At 55.1% G+C, this 17144-nt stretch overlaps 1 long non-coding RNA gene across 1 annotated transcript; it reads right to left on the reverse strand.

Annotated features, from left to right (window-relative positions):
* Positions 1-4226: 4226 nt before the first annotated feature.
* LOC138061516 (uncharacterized) lies at positions 4227-17095 on the reverse strand. The gene is made up of 3 exons (XR_011135335.1): positions 16955-17095; positions 14786-15557; positions 4227-7017 (listed from the first exon to the last, which is right to left on the reverse strand). It is a non-coding gene; the product is annotated as an uncharacterized lncRNA (long non-coding RNA).
* Positions 17096-17144: the final 49 nt, after the last annotated feature.

Consider the following 17144-nt stretch of genomic DNA (forward strand, 5'->3'; position numbering starts at 1 on the left):
AGCAGCAAGGCGCGCGGCTCGGAGTTTTGCAGCCCGCACGGCGCTGAGCCCCCGCCGAAAGCAGCGAGATGAGGCTGGGCTTCGGCGGAGCATTTTTGTCTAAAGGCCTGAAGGAACTGAGATGTCCTTTACCCACCTTAAACGAAAGGCGACAGCTTACGTCCCCATCCCGGCTAGTCCTTTACTTGCTGCCTCAGCCTTCGGAGAGACCCAGTACGATTTATTTTAATGCAGCACCCTAAATCACGGAGAAGCCTGTGAACCTGTCACCCAGGCCTGATTTGCTGGTGATTTTTATTTTATTTTTTTTGAACGACCTGCTCTATAGTACACAACAGATTGCACCAACGGGACGTTTTCAAAAGCAAGAAAGTTAAGAAAGAAAAGAAAGAAAGCGCAAGGCGAGACATTTGCGCTTCGGCCGCCGGCGAGAGCCCAGCTCCTCGGCGGCGTCGGCCCCCAGCCCCTCGGACCGGCCACCTCCACTCAACACGCCTCGCTTGCCGGCAAAGCGAAGGGAAATCTATTTTGTTTGTAATAAAGCTGATTATCATAGATAAATGTATCTAATTAGTCTCATTTGCTGACACACAAGCCTTTAATTGCAAGTTGAATAATTAGACATATCTGCATATGCAAATGAATAGGGTTATACTATGTCACTCTTAACGTGATTTCTCTGGAGACAGATAGCTCTCTATATTTCAGGGGAGAATATGATATATTAATTTACGTAGACAAATAACTTTATTTAGCGCGAGCCGCTCTCGTGTTTGTTTACGGCAAGCCCTAAGCGCAGCCATAGCAGGGATTTGGGGCGGGAGGGAACAGCTGGCAGGTACTAATTTAGGAGGGGGAAACCCCGGCAAAGGGGGCAGGCGGGGAGCGGGCGGCGGCGGGTCCCGCCACGCGGCCTTGGGCCTCCCTGGCCGCCCGGCCGCCGCGTCCCGCCACGGTTTGGGGGGGGGGGGGGGGGGAGCGGACATCCTCTCCTCTCCCCTCCCCCCCCCCGCCGCGGGGCGCCCCGGGGCCGAGCGCCGGCGCAATTAACGGCGTGGCTAATTACGGCCCCGGTCAGGGCCGGCCGCAGCCGCATCTCCGGCGTTACCGGCCCCGCGGCCGGCGCGGCCCCGCGCGGCCGCCGTCCCCGGGCGCCGCCGCCGCCTCGTGCCGTTGCCGCGGCAACCGGAGCCGCGTGCGGAGCGCGGCGCCCCGCGGCCGGTGCGGCTGCAGCGCGCGGGTGCGGCCGGCAGGGGGCAGCACCAGCCCGGCCTGCCCGGGGCGCCGGGGACGGGCCGGGGCGGCTGGGTGCAGTCTAGGTGCGGGCTGGGTGCAGTCTAGGTGCGGGCTGGGTGCAAGCTGGATGCAGGCTGGGTGCAAGCTGGATGCAGGCAGGGTGAGTTGGTGCAGGCTGGGTGCAGGCTGGCTGCAGGCTGGGTGAGTTGGTGCAGGCTGGGTGCAGGCTGGGTGCAGGCTGGGTGAGTTGGTGCAGGCTGGGTGCAGGCTGGCTGCAGTATGAGTGGAGGCTGGGTGCAGGCAGGGTGCCTCTGGGTGCAGGCTGGATGCAGGCAGGGTGCAGGCAGAATGCATCTGGGTGCAGGCTGAGTGAAGGCTGGATGCAGGCAGGGTGCATCTGGGTGCAGGATGAACATAGGCTGGATGCAGGCAGGGTGCATCTGGGTGCAGGATGAACATAGGCTGGATGCAGGCAGGGTGCATCTGGGTGCAGGATGAACATAGGCTGGATGCAGGCAGGGTGAGTTGGTGCAGGCAGGCCGCAGTCTGAGTGAAGGCTGGATGCAGGCAGGGTGCAGGCTGGATGCAGGCAGGGTGCAAGCTGGATGCAGGCAGGGTGAGTCGGTGCAGGCAGGGTGCAAGCTGGATGCAGGCAGGGAGAGTCGGTGCAGGCAGGGTGAGTCGGTGCAGGCAGGGAGAGTCGGTGCAGGCAGGGTGCAGGCAGCCCACCTGGGCGCGCTGCCAGTCTGAGCCCGCCAGCACCCGTGTCACTGCCCAGCCGCCCTGCGCAGGGAAAGGCGCCGGTGCGAGCCCTGGCTGCAGAGCTGGGCCCCGACAACCCGGCCAGCGGCGATATCTCCCCGTTTCGTGCCGGCACCCACTTATGGCAGCCGGAGGCGACGCGGCGTTCCCGGCCCGGCCCTCGGCCTGCCGCCGGCTCCGGCTGCTCCGGGGCGTCGGGCAGCGAAGCATCGCTGCCGCTGCAGCAGGGCGCCGGGCTCGGGGCGGGGGCCGGTGCAGCCCGGCGCCGCAGCCTGCTCCGGCTCCGCGATGCCTATAAAACCAGCCCGCGGCCTGGGCCGATGACCAAACCTGCCTCTCAGCTTCCTCTTCCATGCAGATTTTGAACTTTTAATTCCAGACTCGTTTCCTTAAATCAAGCGGCAGGCGAGGGGGCACCGTTGCTGGTCGGCGCGGGGACCCCTGCGCCCGCACCCACCTCCGCTGGGCTTTCCACCGTCCCCTGCCCGGCTAGCGGGAAGGGGCAAACCCCGTGCCCGACCAACTCAGACACGAAATAGCTGTGAATTATTTTGAGAGACTCATCAATAAACTGGGTGTTGGTTAACTCACACCTTACTCGTCAGATACGGCTGTGAGCTAAGCACAATTGCAAGGACGCATCTACTTGCCGACTGTACTTTACTGATAGTGCAACACCCGTAACGCGAAGCAAGCAGCGTTTCTTTAATCTGACCGGTGCAAGCTTTGCCATCAGGGAAAAAGGGGGGAAATGGCTCAAGTCAGGCATGCGAGCCTCTGCGATAGGGTTTTTGGGGCTGCGCCGGGACGGCGCCAGGCCGCGGGCACCCGCCTGCGCCCGGCTGCTCCGGCTCCTGCGCCGCGCGCCAAATCCCGGCCGCTTCGGCTCAAGAACCGGGAGCGAATCGCGCGCTGGCGGCGCCTGTCCGGCGAGCGCTGCATCTCCGCCGGGATTTCTGCCGGCAGAAGCAGAGCACCACGCCTGGCCGCCCGCGAGGCGGCTCTTTTACCAAAAAAAAGGCCTCTTTTACCTCCAAATTGCATCGCTTTGCATTAAGGATCCGCTCAAGATGCGGGTTTGTATAATGCTGCTCTCCTTTCCGCCTCGGTTAATCCACGGGATTAACTCGAGTTTAACCTGCGGGAAGGGGGTGCAGGGTGCTGGAGCGGCGCGAGAGGCCTCCAGCTCCCCGCCGAGGAGCTCCGGGCTGGGTGACCGCCCGGCGCTCGGCCAGCCACGCTACTGTCGGCACGTTGGAAGAAATCCATCCAAAAAGAGAAATCCACGCAACAACGCGTCGGGCCGGTCATTCAAAATAATGATAATTATTATGATGATAAAAATCGTTGCAAGGTAATGATAATATAGATAAATGGATATGTGTTTATGCGGACGGCGTGCCGCACCCCAAGGCCGCGTCCCCGGCTGCCTGCTCCGCCTCGCCGGATGTCACCGTGTCGCCGTGGCCGTTCACCGGGCGGCGGGGCTCCCCCTTGCCCCCCGCGCCCCGCAACGGGAGCAGCGCTGGCTTTTGATCTCGGCCCCCCGTATCCACCCCCAGATCGATATTCACTCGTACGACCGAAACCTCCCGGGCATCCCGCCTTCGCTCCCTCCGTATGGCCTGGGGCGCTTTCGGGGAGCAGCCGGGGAGGGCGCCCGACCTCTCGCGTGTCGAGCGGCCGCTTTGAAGCTGGTCAAACGCTGTCGCGCCGGGGGAAGGCGGCCGGCCGGGTGTCGGCGCCCCCGGTCTACACGGCCTCCCGGCGGCCATCTTCCAGGCCACGGGGCAGGAGACGACAAAATGGCCCCTCCTGCCGCGGAGGGCTGGGGCGTTTCTGCCCCAACGTCGAGCTGTCCCAACGTGACGTTGGCTTTCGCAGCGGCGCAGCACGCGGGGCCGTCGTAAGCCTGATTCAGGGCCGAAAGGCGCCCGCGGACGTGGTAGGGCCGGGTGTCCTCACCCTGATGGGGTTATTAGCATTATTTCTTCCTGCTATTTGGGGGTGTTTAAGCAGCCCTGATTTTCCGTGGCTGACAACGCACCCCGTACGCTATTTATCTTGTCAGAGCTCTCTCCCTCTGCCCTCAGCTCCCATTTTGTTCTCATTAATAGCGATTATGAAAAATGGGGCTAAATACTTACTTTCATATGATGTGGCCAAATGTTGAGCTGCGTAATTGGAGCCGCGGAGGCATTATCCCTTCAGATTCTGTCGAGACTCAATTTCTGCATTTGATTTAATTTTTAAACTCATGACCCATAACAGTACATATATTTATTGCCTTTACGGTGGCTTGGCGGAACAATATATCCATCAGTCAGGAAGGGGAAGCCTCAAGCATGTTATTTGTAAGAATTTAAGTAGTCAGGGTTTTTTTTTTTTTTTTTTTAAGGACGCTCGTCCTCAGCGCGCGGTTATTAACATGAGGCCCCTCGATCCGGCAGAACTGGAAGTCAGCTGCAAGGAGCGCCCTTGTAATGAAGATATTTAATAACTGGCATCAGCCTCTGAGCTGAGCTTCCCCGACGGCAGCGACGCACGAGCGAACGCGCGCCGAGGCTTTTGCAGCGCAGGCAGCGCTTCGGCCTCCCCCCCCCGCCCCGGCTCCCCAAATCAACCCCGACGCCGTGCTGCAGCTCGCTCTGCTCCTCCGCCACGCCGGGCTGTTCACCCGGGCATCGTCTGCGGCAGCCTTTTCCCGGGCACGCCAGCTGCGGAGCGGGCACGCGCGCGCGCCCCCGCCGCCCCCCGCTTTCCCCCGTGAGCGCGCGCGGCCGAAAGCCACGGGGTGTTTTAAAGGGCGCGCGACGGCTGCCAGCGCCTCGGCCGTTTGCTTTCTTCCGAGCACAAATGCAGCAACCCGGCAGGAGCGCCTTCTTTTAAGGAGACGCGTTAAACAAAGGATTCCCGTCGCCGTTTTTGCGAGGGATCTAACAGCCACGCTGCTATTTCGCAGTCAGCCGTAAGACTTGGGAACGGCTCCTGCGGTAAACAATAAGAATATTGATTTTTTTTTTTAAAACTCATAATACCGCAATGATTTTTTTTTGCCCCGCTCCCTCCTCTTTTCTCCGGCGTCGGGCGGCCTTTGACTGCTGCAAAGCTCTCCCGGTTTCTGCTGTTAGCCCTGAACCCGGAGCCTGCAGACGGCCGGCCGCTTTCCGCCCCTTTCTTAACCCAGCTCTAAGGCTGCAAACGCTGCGGTTAACCCGCTGCCAGGCTGGGCAGCGCCAGACCCGGCGGCTGCGGCGCCAAAGCCTCGCGACGGCCCGCGCGCTCCGGACACCCGGCCGCCCGTCTGGGAGCGGGCAAGCGGCTGAACGGGCCAAAACCGCCCTCGAAACCCAAAGGGTCCCGGCGCCGCGGGGGCAGCGAGCCAGGGCGGTGGGACGTCTCGGCCGCGCAGCCCCCGCGTCCTCGCTCGCCGCGCTGGGCTTGCTCCTATTACTTCTTCATTATACCACTTGTCTTTTTTATGGTCGGACAGTCAGCTGTCAGCATCAATTATATGAGTTAGTATTGACGGCTTCTTAAAAGAGGTTTAAATATTAAAGTGGAAAGGGACTCGCTCTGGGCTTGATCCGCTCGGGATGTTTGTCAATAAAACCCGAACTTGCAAAGCAGTTGTCACAACGATTTCTTGTGTCTTGCACTGACGTGATGTCTAAGCAGCAAATGTCACCGGGATTTTTCAAATGAGCAAACTGCGGTCATTAGTTATGTTAATAATCTTGGCTCTTAAGACAGCGCTAAGAAAATAGCTAAAACTTCCTCATTTTAAAGGGGCCAGTGGAAAAGCTATTGTCTTCGTCAAATTTAAAGAGCATCCGCAAAGGGGGAAAAAAAATCTTTCTCCATTTCTAGAGAGAAAGCCATTCATACATGTAAATAAGAAACCTCAATATGCATATCCTTCTTTTAACCAACACGCCATATATTGATTTTCCCTGCTATTATGCAGCATTGTATTTTTTTGCATCAGTGCTCTGCTGTGCTAGTCTAACGTATATTAAACCTCCTTTCTGCCAGTGGTGGCTCTTTAGAAAAATGCTTCTGATTTCCCCTCAGACTAAGAGGTCAATAGGCCATAACTTATGATTTTGAACCCATAGCCAGACCTAATTTATGGATCATTTCTGGTTTCTTGTGTTTAACTGTTTCTGGGAGAGAGTTTCATCAGCTGAACCGAGCACAGCCACTTGGAAAGGCGAATAGCGTCAGTCCTGAGATCTAGGCTTTCCGGACAAGACGTATGTGGAATTTAGTAAAGCTCAGTGTAATGCTCTGTTTAATTCAGATCTGCTTGTCTATAAATGATGTAAAGGAAAAATATCTGTATTCCCTAATACAGATCTAGATTATCTCATTCAAGCAAGGAAAATCAGGTTAAGGGAAAGAGTTAGTTCTCGCGTATCAGAAACTAGTTTTCATTTGCTACCCACAGAATACGTTTCGTTCTCAAATTTGGTTCGTCAGACTCATATTGACAAAATAAGAATTTGCTCTTCTCTCATTCTGACAACTTTAGCAGTATTTGCTGTGGCCAAACGGTTAAGGTTTTGCATCACTACAAACGCACACGTTTAGAAAAATCCTCTTGCTCTCTAGCAAATCGCAGCCCGCGTTGCCCAGCATCCGGGCCGCCTCCGAGCGCCCCTCCGCAGCTCGAGCGATGCAGTGGCTGCTGCGGTCCGTGAAGCCATTTCTGACCTAGGTTTAGCCATCGGCCAACACCTGAGCAGCGCAGGCAGCTTGTCACGCCTGGAAACGGGTCAGGGTGCTCCGGAAAGGGCCGCTCACCCGTTTCGGCAGACGTTGGATCAGCCCCAGGGCAGCCGCTCCTGCGGGGCGGCGCGGGCCGGCGGGGTGAGCGGCCGCCGGCAGCGGCCCAGGCATGCTGCACGCGCTTTGGACTTAGCTGCCTCGCCGGCTCCTGGGAGCGATGCCCTTGTGCTTTCCATCACCAAAGCCATCTGCCGGAGCTGAGCCTCCAGTCGCCTGGGCCTCTAGAGGCTGCGGGGAGAAAAAGGCAAAGTGAAATCCTTCCCTGGAAAGAGGTGTTAGGGGTGTGTGTGTGTGGGGGGGGGGAGTTTAACCCATTCAAAGCCTGGAAGATGGTTTTTGCAGCCCAAACGCGGGTCAGCCAGCGATGGGCTGGCCCCAGCCTCCAGGGCCCTGCCGGCCCTGTGTGGTGCCCTGAGGTTTTCCAGGAGACTGGTGGGCACATCGCAAACGCCGTGGAGCAAATAAATGGCAACGTCAAAAGCTGCTTGTGAAAGGCTGTGAAAGGATGCCAGGCACTACCCTCCGCAGTACGACCGTGTCAGCGCTGGTCTTCCCTCGATAACCTTCAACTCTGCAGGCACACGCCGAGCGCCCAGCATCTCCGGAAACCCAGCAAGAAAACCGCCCCGGGAACGTGCGATGCGAGGGCTTGAGCTGCTCCCCTCTGCCCGGCGCCGCGGGCACCAGCCGAGCAGCCTGGTTTCCCCCGGAGCAGCTGCACGCGTGCAGCGAGTGCTGGGGTGCTCGTGCCGCCCGCAGCAGGCTCTGCCCCCCCGCAGCACGGGCTGGAGACCAACCCGCAACCTTTAATTCTGGATTTATGGCTGCTAGCGATCCTGAGCTAACCCTTTGCCATTGCCGTGTCTGAATGCAACTTCGGGGATTAATAAATGGGAAAAGTCGGGACCTTAACTGCCATGAATATGGTCGATGTGCCCGGCCCTAAAACCAACAGCCATAAACCATGCAGGAACCACTGCATCTAAAGAAAAAAAACAGCTACCTGGTGTATAGGGTTAATTGCACAAAGCCGGCGTGCGGCGAGGCCGCGGCCGGCGGCTCTGCCGGCGCCTTGGCTGCGGAGCGGGAGCGCAAGGAGTTAAAACGCAACAAACCTCCTCATGCGTTTGGTGTCACAGCTCCCCCCTTTTTGTCTGTGTGTGTGACCAAGCCAAGTTCTTTTTTAGCTCTACCCTTTTGAAAACTGCTGGTTACAGATAAATTAAAATGCCAGAACTGAAATTGCCCACGTTAGCCCCTAAGGGAGCCTGCGCTGTCATCTTTCATTAGATGCTGATAGACCAAAAGCCCAAGGCAAAGTGAAAGCTGGTTCCTAAGAAAGGGCTGGGAGCCAGGAGCTGCATCGCTGTGCTGTAATCTTGCATCGCTGTCCTTTTAAGTTTAAGCTGAGCAATGCTTTCTTGGACATGTCTGTTTTCATACTGCAAATTTCAGTCTTAAAATCAACAGCAAATATGAACAGAGTATTCCACAGAGTCCTAAATTGTCAAGACAAGCCACTGCATTTTCTTCGAGCAATCTGATGGTTTTGTCTGGTGTCAGCCCCTACATCCTCCAGGACGGATGAGATGTTTGGACGGTTTAATAAAGAGCTGTTTAGAAATGTGTCTGTTATTTTTGTTGGGTTTTTTTATTTTTTTCTAAGAGTCAAATAATTTTCCAGCAACAAATGTGGGATTTTCCCAATAGTTCTTCCGTCACTTTGAAAGAGTGCCTGTCACCTGATGGGGTTTGTGTAGTGCACCACAGAGGTGAAATGGTTTTGTCAAAAAAAAAAAATCTAAAATTATGCCTGCTCCAGGAGCTTAATAACCCATAAAGGCCAATGGCTTTCAGCATCTTCTTTCACTTTGTGTGAAAGAGAGATGTGCTTTGACTTAACTAAGATGGGGCTGGTCCTCAGCATGCTATGTGGACACTCAGAGGCAGACAGCACGCTAGGCTCAGGGGTCAGGAGCTTTCTCAAGGCGGCAAACCAACCCAAATCTGTCTCCATATGGACAACGCAGACTTCTGCATCACCGTTCTGCCCAGTGGACAAGAACCTTCCTCCGGGCAGCGCATGGGCAAGGAAGAGGAGGGCAAGGGCTCTGGGCTCTGCTCAGGCAGCGGTCAGCTTGGTTAATGGCAGATGCTGCAGCAGAGCAACCGGCCAGCAAATCCACCCAAGCACGGACAAACATGTTGTCTAATGTCAACAGCCAGAGCTGAAGGACGAGCAAGAGGCTGGTGCTTAGCGCTGCTGCCGCTTCGGACTGGCCTTGGAAATCGAGCCGGCCCTTGGTCACCAACTCCTGTCTCCTGAGCTTCCTCGCACCCCACAAAATGCTGCTGACCAAGTCAGGACAGGAAACTGTAGTAGGACTATTGGGTTTTTTAATCTTTGCATAGATGCCCACCATGAAGTTCACTGAATACAGTACTTTTAAAGACATGCCAAAGCGTTGAAAGAACAGAGAAGCCAGTGCAGTTGTTTTTGCTCGTCTGCTGCTCTAGGCAGTGAAATAATTTACTCCATTTCCATCTACCTTCTTTTATTTTTTGTTTTGAGCTATGAAGGGGAAAGGAACCATCAAAAAAGCATCTTACTTTCTTGGAGTCAGCAAGGTTTTAGCTTTCAGCCTCTTATACCTTTAGACCCCTAATCTTAGCGGGCTTTTCTAGCTGCTCCTGAATTAACTTTTGTTCTGTGTATACAACACAAAGCAAACAACCTCACAGCAAAGTCCAGTGTGCTCTTCTCCCTGCAGCAGGTAGGACTACTTCACTGTATGGCATCTGCTGTTGATTGAGTGTATGAAACCATAACACAAAGTAAAGACTGAAAAATACATTGCTCCAAAAGTTATTGGACAAGGCCATGGGGAATTAATTTTCATTGCACTACAGCTCCAGAGGAGGCAATAATAATGAGCTACACTTAACAAAAGTAAATACTGGTGACATCTCTATGTAGGTGCACAGGGCTCCGGCTGCCCCACCATGTCAGCCGCCGTACTGCAGTGCTGGAGACCTCAGGATCATGAAGTAAAAGAGGCCTCGGCTTTTTCTGGCTTTAGTTCTGGGAAATTTCTGCTATATTTGAGCACTTCACTGGAACATATTGTGGTGGGAGGGTTATGAGAGGTCTTAGCAAGAACACACACTCCTGTGATACAACAGTAACTTGGCATTTTGACTATAGATTTTCTTTCACTGCACCCCAACGACTTGCATTGAGCATGCAGTGAGAAAGGTACCTCCACGATCCTCACTAAACTGCACTGCCACTGCTCTGCCTTTCCAATTTAACTCTTTCTCTTCTTTCTCATCCTTTTACTAAATTTATGCTTGTATATCGCAGATGAAGCTTCATCTACCCCACCTGTTGCCAGAGGCTGCTCATTTGGGATAAAGTAGAGCTTTAATCACACACATGTGATCTAAATAAAATCAGAGGAGTGAAAGGTAATAGGTCAGATGCTGGGTCTCACTTGTGGATACTTTTCATTTCTCTCTCAGGCTCGATTATATGAAACATGCAACTACAAGAGCAAATCTAGAGTAAAACAAGAGCTCGGCAGTGCCAATATCACCCATGTGCCTTTGAACAACACCACAGCAGCCTGCCCGTCTAAAAAGGACACGAAGGGTGCCCGTGTGCCCAGTGAGCCCCCATAACGCCTGGTGGCGACGAGGCCATATCTCCCGGGCCATATCCTCAGCCCTTCAACCCATCAGCACGTACGCTACTTCCGAAGGGCGCGAAAAATGGCCGAGCCCCCGACTCTTCCCAAAAGGAGCCTGCCAAGAGCCAGCAGGCAGCGAACGCCGCGTCCATGGTCGAGTGCCTCCTCCTGCGCCCAGGCTCACCTGGTGCAAATCGAGGTGGCTTCTCGCAGCAAAGCTTGCGGGGCAAATCCCGTCAAATGAGAAGCGCCATTTAGTTTCCCCTGCTCACAAAAGAGGATAATCACGCTCCCTTTACATGGGTATCATGCCGTTTAATTAGTAAATGATTAATTTGTTAATGATTTCCCTGGCACGAAAAGCACTGCTGAACAGCATCTTTTCACAAGCAGGCAAGTCTGAAGCATAAGGGAGGTACATCTGCACCTTTTCAGGGCCTTGTTGGGTTGCTCTTCTGTTTCTCTGCTGTTCTGCCCGAGTCTACTCACTCGCGAGAGGAAGCGGGTGAGATACGGCTCCGAGAGCCCATCGCCACAGCACCCGAGCACCTCCAGGACGTTAATGAACGCAGGATTTCTGGGAGGCTGAGCCACGTTACTACCCTCTCTGAAGCTAAAAAGAGAGGAGCGTTTCCTTAAAGCTGGACAAGAGCTAGGAATGGAACATCAGCTTTCCTGTTGCACCTTACTCACAAAGCCACCTGCAGAAGATATGTTTACATTGCAAACTCTCACATAAAATATGTCAATCTGCTGTGTAAACACTCACATATCCCAAATTCTGCTTTATTCACAGTTTCAGCAAATAAGATTCTCACTGAAAAGAGAAAGAGCCAGAAGTGAATTGCAGCCTTGCTTAAAAAAAGAGAAAGAGACCCATTTAAGCCAATTTCTCCAATCAAGAAGAAAGACTGTTTGAAAAACAGATGAAAACAAGCCTGGTTTCTCTGCAAAGTAAGGAATTGGAACGTCATCAGAACAACATTTTCCATGAAAAGGGGTTGAGTGGGATCATTTGCAAAGGTGGGGACCGCTTCCATGGGGTGGTGCAGCTGGAGAGCTGCTCTGCACCTGCGGTTCACCCCCTTGCAGCACACTCCAGCTCTCCCATCACCAGGTGCACCAGCTGCCCACCTCCCTTCTCTTCCCAAGGGGCTGGTTTGCCACAGAGACAGACAAAAAGCTCTAGAAAGGTTTCCTGACCCAGCTCCAAAGCTTCCTGAACTGAGATGAATCTGTGCCCCAGCTCCGGGAGCATCCCAAGTTTCCAGCAGCTCCCTGGTAGCAGCACTACAACTCATGCCTGTCCTCAGCTGTGGATCTTGACATTTTAATTCTCTTGAGTAAATTACTTGCCTTTCCTTATCTCAATCCTTTCCTTCATCACAATGCTGTTTCTTAATCCAGCCTTCTTGCCAGCCTTTTCCCCAGATCCAAGGAGCCCCTGCAGCAGCCCAGCCCTGCTAAACCACCCCTAGAGAGGCTGCCCCTTTTACAGCAGATCCTGCTTGTCCCTTGCAGCCACATGACCCTCCACCCAAGTGCTCGTTTAGGGCTCCTGGCCTTAAAGGGCGCCAGTTTTGGAGCAGGGCTCAGTGCTTAAAAGGGGCAATATGCCCAATGGTGTATAACTCCAGAGAAACCAGCATCGTGCACAAGAAAAAAAGCTGCTGCAAGCATGAGCAGACCTGGACCTCTTGGATCTCAAGTGGCTTTATATTCTGTAGGAAAGCTTCACACACACACACACACACACACACACACAGCCTATTGGATACAAAGTCATCTATTCAGCTCCCTGCAAGTGGGTGAGATTGGCTTAAAAATAATGAGGTTTAAAAAGAGAATAAAATACATTTTGGGTAACTTTTATCTGCTCCTCGGCTTTGGAGTGGTTTGCAGTTTGGCTCTGGGGACCACATCAATCCCATTTTCAAGTTCTTCTCTGTACCCTGGAGGGACAGACATTTACTTGAAGAAATCAAATCAGATCTGAGATTGCCAGAAACCCCACAAAATACCGATGGCTTTCAAAATAAAAAAAAGTCTTCACTCCACATGGAAGCCCAGTCCAGCCTCACAATAAAAATCACAAGCTGCCAGTGCAGCCCTCCTAGTGAGGCATCCTTGCTGATTAGCGTCGCTGCCTCATTAACATGCATACTGTAATCTCATTTGCTCCAGCATTGCTTTGATGTTAATTCCGGCGTTTTGGTGCAGTGTGGTACTGCACTTTGTGTTTCCAGGCTAGCATCCCTCGCCTCTGCAGCCCGCTCCCGCTTGGGTTCGCCCCTGCCGCAGAAGGACCGGCTGCCTTGCCCCCGGAGCACGCCGCTTTGCTCGCTCGCCTTGCAGCGCGCCGCCGTGCTGGGGATGCTGTGCTCCCCGCAGAGCTTCCTCTCTCTTCCATCGCACCAGTCCTTTCATGTGGTTTTTTTTTTTTTTTTCCCCCAAGCTCAGTGACTCCTAGGTAGGCTGAACAGTCACAAGGATTGCCTAGTCTGGGGACACGGGAATGAAATCTCAGTGCATTGCGCGCTCCGGGTGAGCCAGCAGACTGGTGAGCAAGTCAGTCTGTACGTGCACAGATGCAGCGTGAGGGTGCTACGCAGAAATACCATTCCAGCACGGGAATCGTATGGTGTTAAAAAAAAGAGCTGTTTTAATCAACAGCCCGCATGCTTCACCCCTGCAGTCAGGGCAAAGAGAGGTTCAAGCTGTACCTCCCGCACCCGCCTGACACACTGAGAAACGGCTACTCGAGGGCTGGGACTCACAAGGGAGGACGATGCAGCTCGGGACAGTTAACGGGACTGCGGTAGGCACTCATTCTTCCTACGCCAACCTCTGATGATGCACACAAGCAGCGCTGCGGCCGCTCATCCGGGATTTCCAGTCGGAGCAGCAGCTCCGAACCGGCTGCCATCTGTCTGCAAGCCCAGGAGAAACGCGCGCGCTGGCTGCGCGCAGCAGATGCCCGGAGACTCGGGGGCACGGCGGTGCAGATGGGCCGGCGCGCGCCGCAGCCCACGGGGCCGGCGAGCCGGGCGCGCCTGCAGACCCGCAGCTCGACGCGCTCGGCGGAGGGCGTGCGGTCTCTCCGGAGAGGGCTGCGCTTGGTGGGTATGTGCTGCGCAGTGGGTCCGTGCTGTCTACACACTATCCTAGGCAGCGCATACCCCCAAACGCCTTGCACCCGCTACTGCGTGCCTCCTGCTGGAAATACCGGAGACCTCCCTTTGGGGGACCCACGCTTGAGGACGGGTGACCTGCACAAGAAACGGGTTGTTGCATAAGACCTAGAAAATTCCATTTATTCTCACGAGAGACTAAATGAACCGGGGTGTCTCTTTGGAGCAGCATGAACAAGGACATCAGGCAGATGTCCAGCTAGACAGGGGAAGAAAGTTTAATGCATTTCATTATTGGTATCTGAGTTATCACGAGAGCCAGATGTGTGACGAGGGCAGGCTTGGGCTGCGAGCGCTGTAAATAGATTCTATTCAGAGCAAGACGGGGACTTAACCTCCTCACAAAATCAATCATTTACACACTTTTAAAGTGTATGTTCCAGCTATCTGAGGCGTTTTTATGACTGTGAGGGCTCAGAACTACCGCAACACATAGGCATCCCCGAAAAGCTAGTCTGGTTTATTGTCTAGGAGATCAATGACTTTAACAATTAGCATCTTACTTACTCATAATTTCTATACTCAATTTGAATCTTAATTAGAGAAGGAGAGGGGGATTTAGAAACCATGATGTAGCAGAACGCCGCGAGTTTTTCCTGTCTGCTCGGAAGAGGAGACCCTCCCCGAGGACGGCTCGCAAGCCAGAGTCAGATGCCGGGAAGCGCCAGCTTTGCTCTACGGTTACGGGCCATATAAGCCATCCTCTTGCTTCTCTAAGGCAGCTGAAGCCTTGTTTGCTGCTGAGCATGGAGACGCCCCTGGAAACAGGATTTGGGAAGACATCTTCATGCCGGCCAGGCTGCCGCCCATCATGGCTGCGTCCCTTCTACGCTATCTTCTGCAGAGGGAGACTTTACAAGAGTGACAACGTGTTTCTGATGGGTTGATCGGAAACCAGCTACGATAAACACGCTGTCACCTCTGATGGCCTCGCTCTGGTGTTGCTTGCACCGAGGAGCGCTTAGTCCCTTATCGGAGGACACAAGCTCTCCCAGCCTTGGAGAGCCCCACAGCCAAGTCGCCAAACACGCTGCCCCGTCGCACAACCCCAGCCCTGGAGAACAGGCACCCCAAGCACCCGCACCACATACCGTCTGACTCCACGGTGTCACCCACCTCCTCGGTTGGCTTCCAGCTGCTGAAGGGAGACGCTACCAACGCTGCGGTCGCCTCCGCTCCTTGCCGCATCAACCCTGCGCCGCAGTGCGAAAGCTCAGCCCTTGCGCGGGGCCGCTTCCTCGGAGGCTCCCGAAGCCCTGGAGCAACGTGGTCAGAGGGACTGTGTCTCACAGGTGGGGAAACCGAGGCAGAGAGCCGTCGGGCAGCTTGTGTTAAGCTCTCCCAGTGAGCCAGGCAGAGCTGGGACTAAGGCTGGGGCCTGCTGCGTGTCCGTCCCCCATCGGCCGGCGTCACCGTCCCTCGGTGGGACGACCCTGGCGCCCGGGCGGCCGCGCAGGGGCAGGGAGCGGTGCTGGACGGCGGCTGGCCAGCAGCTATAGAAACCTGCCATAATTTAGGACCCAAGAAAGGGATTGAGGGGCTCCAAAGGCCGGCAGGCAGGTTTAAACCGCTCAGCCTGCCCGTCTTTGCGCGAGGACACGCATTAAGGAAACGCGCAGCGTTTGAAGTCCACCATCTTAATTAAACTGATTCAACATCAGCGTCTGCGAGGGGCTCGGGGCTGGCAAACACAATGGAGCCTCGCAAGCGCTTTCCTGCCATTGTTGACCGGCTTTTGCTCTCTGTTTGTACAATAACCTATTGAACTTTTCCCGACTGTAATTCAATACAGAATAGATCCTTGCAGGAGGCTTTTTTGGCAGGGAGCACTGAAGGCCTTGAATCAATTTCACTTTTCCAGCGTGGCTGTTTAATGTATTGATACCAGCTGGAAAAAAAAAAAAGAAAATAAAAAGGAATCAATGTTACTTTTATTTGTCCTGAGCTGAAGCCTTTTGGGGCTGTTCTTTGTGACACCGATAGCACGCAGTGCGCAGCTTTTGTTCCACCTTCGTGAGGAAAAGCAAAGACTGCTGATGTGAAACAAGCCCCCCCCCCTTTATTTTTTTTTTTTTGGTCAGTAATGCTTCCCATTTTGCAAAGGTTGAAACTCTTTTTACGGGAAGAGACAAGTCCGGCAATTGCGCCACGCAGATGGCTTAGCCGGCCGCTGTCACGACCCTGAGACAACGCGCTGTGACGCCTGGGACCATCTCTGCACATATATATGTGTATATATATACACACATACATACATACACACACACACACACACACCCCTAATATATATATATAGATATATATGCATATGCTGCTGCATGAGCGCAGGGCCGAGCCGGCGCGTGAGCCTGGGCTCGAGCCGGCCGCCCAAGCCCGCGCCCAGCCCCGAGCCCGCGCGGGCGCCTATGCGCTCCCTTACGGCACCCCTGCGGAGTCGAAAGGGGTGTGCTGAACCCCAAAGCTGCGCTTTTCCCAGCCGTGGCGTGCGGCCGCCTCCGCTCGGCCCGCGCGCCCGTCTCCCCCCGCTCCCAGCCCGCCGTCCCTTGCCGCGGCGCTGGCGCCCAGCCTGCAGGAGCCAGACATCCCTAACGCCACGCACGCACGCCCGTGTGTATACAGGGGACGTGCTCGGTGACAATTTCCAGTTTTGCTGGGAAAAAGTAAAGGCTGGATTTCACCAGCCCTGCAGTGAGGCGAGCGCACAAAGCCCACTTTGCCTTACGCTCTCCGAGGGGTTTTTCCACCGGGATTTGCCCCGGAGGGGACGAGAATCAGACCGTCACCTACAGCAAACGGCAGCACTGATTCCACCGTCCTTGCGCTTGCTGAAGGCCTGTCCCAAAGGTCCAGTGTGCAGCTTAAAAGGCAGCTCCGGGGGTGGGGGGGGGGGTCCAGAAGGAAGGGCTCCCTGCCCTGCTCCTGTCCGCATGTCGCTGTCGCCAGCCCTGCCAAAGGGACGCCCCCGCGCCCCCCCCCCGGCGGCAGCCCCCGGCCCCGCGCCGGATGCGACCCCCGGCGGCGGCGAACACCCGCACGCACGGCCGCCCCCCCCCGGTTTATAAATCAGAGCAGAATTAATTCAGGCGCCGCGTTTTATTTGATAAACGTCAAAATATGTAAATACCGGGCTCTCTTCCTCCAGTCGCTAAAACAAATGGAAAACACATTTATTAGCATAGAGATGAGTTTAATCAAATCAGCGGCGAGTACAAATTAGCCACAGGAAACGTAATGAGCTGGGAATTAATTAGCAGCCTAATGGTAATAACTTTGCCTGCTGATTACCTTGCGGCCACGGCTCTCCCCCAGGGCTCTGCCCGGGCTCTCCGGCAGCTGATCCCTCCTGCCGCAGCAGCGCCGCGCGGATCTGCCCGCGGCCGTGCCCTGCGCCGCGGAGCCCCCTTCCCCGCGGCGCGCCCCGGCTGCCGCCCTTCGCCGCCCGAATCTAGCGCTGGCCCAGCCCCCGGCAGCCGCC

This window comes from Struthio camelus, chromosome 18 (genome assembly GCF_040807025.1).
Source record: "Struthio camelus isolate bStrCam1 chromosome 18, bStrCam1.hap1, whole genome shotgun sequence".
NCBI lineage: Eukaryota > Metazoa > Chordata > Aves > Struthioniformes > Struthionidae > Struthio > Struthio camelus.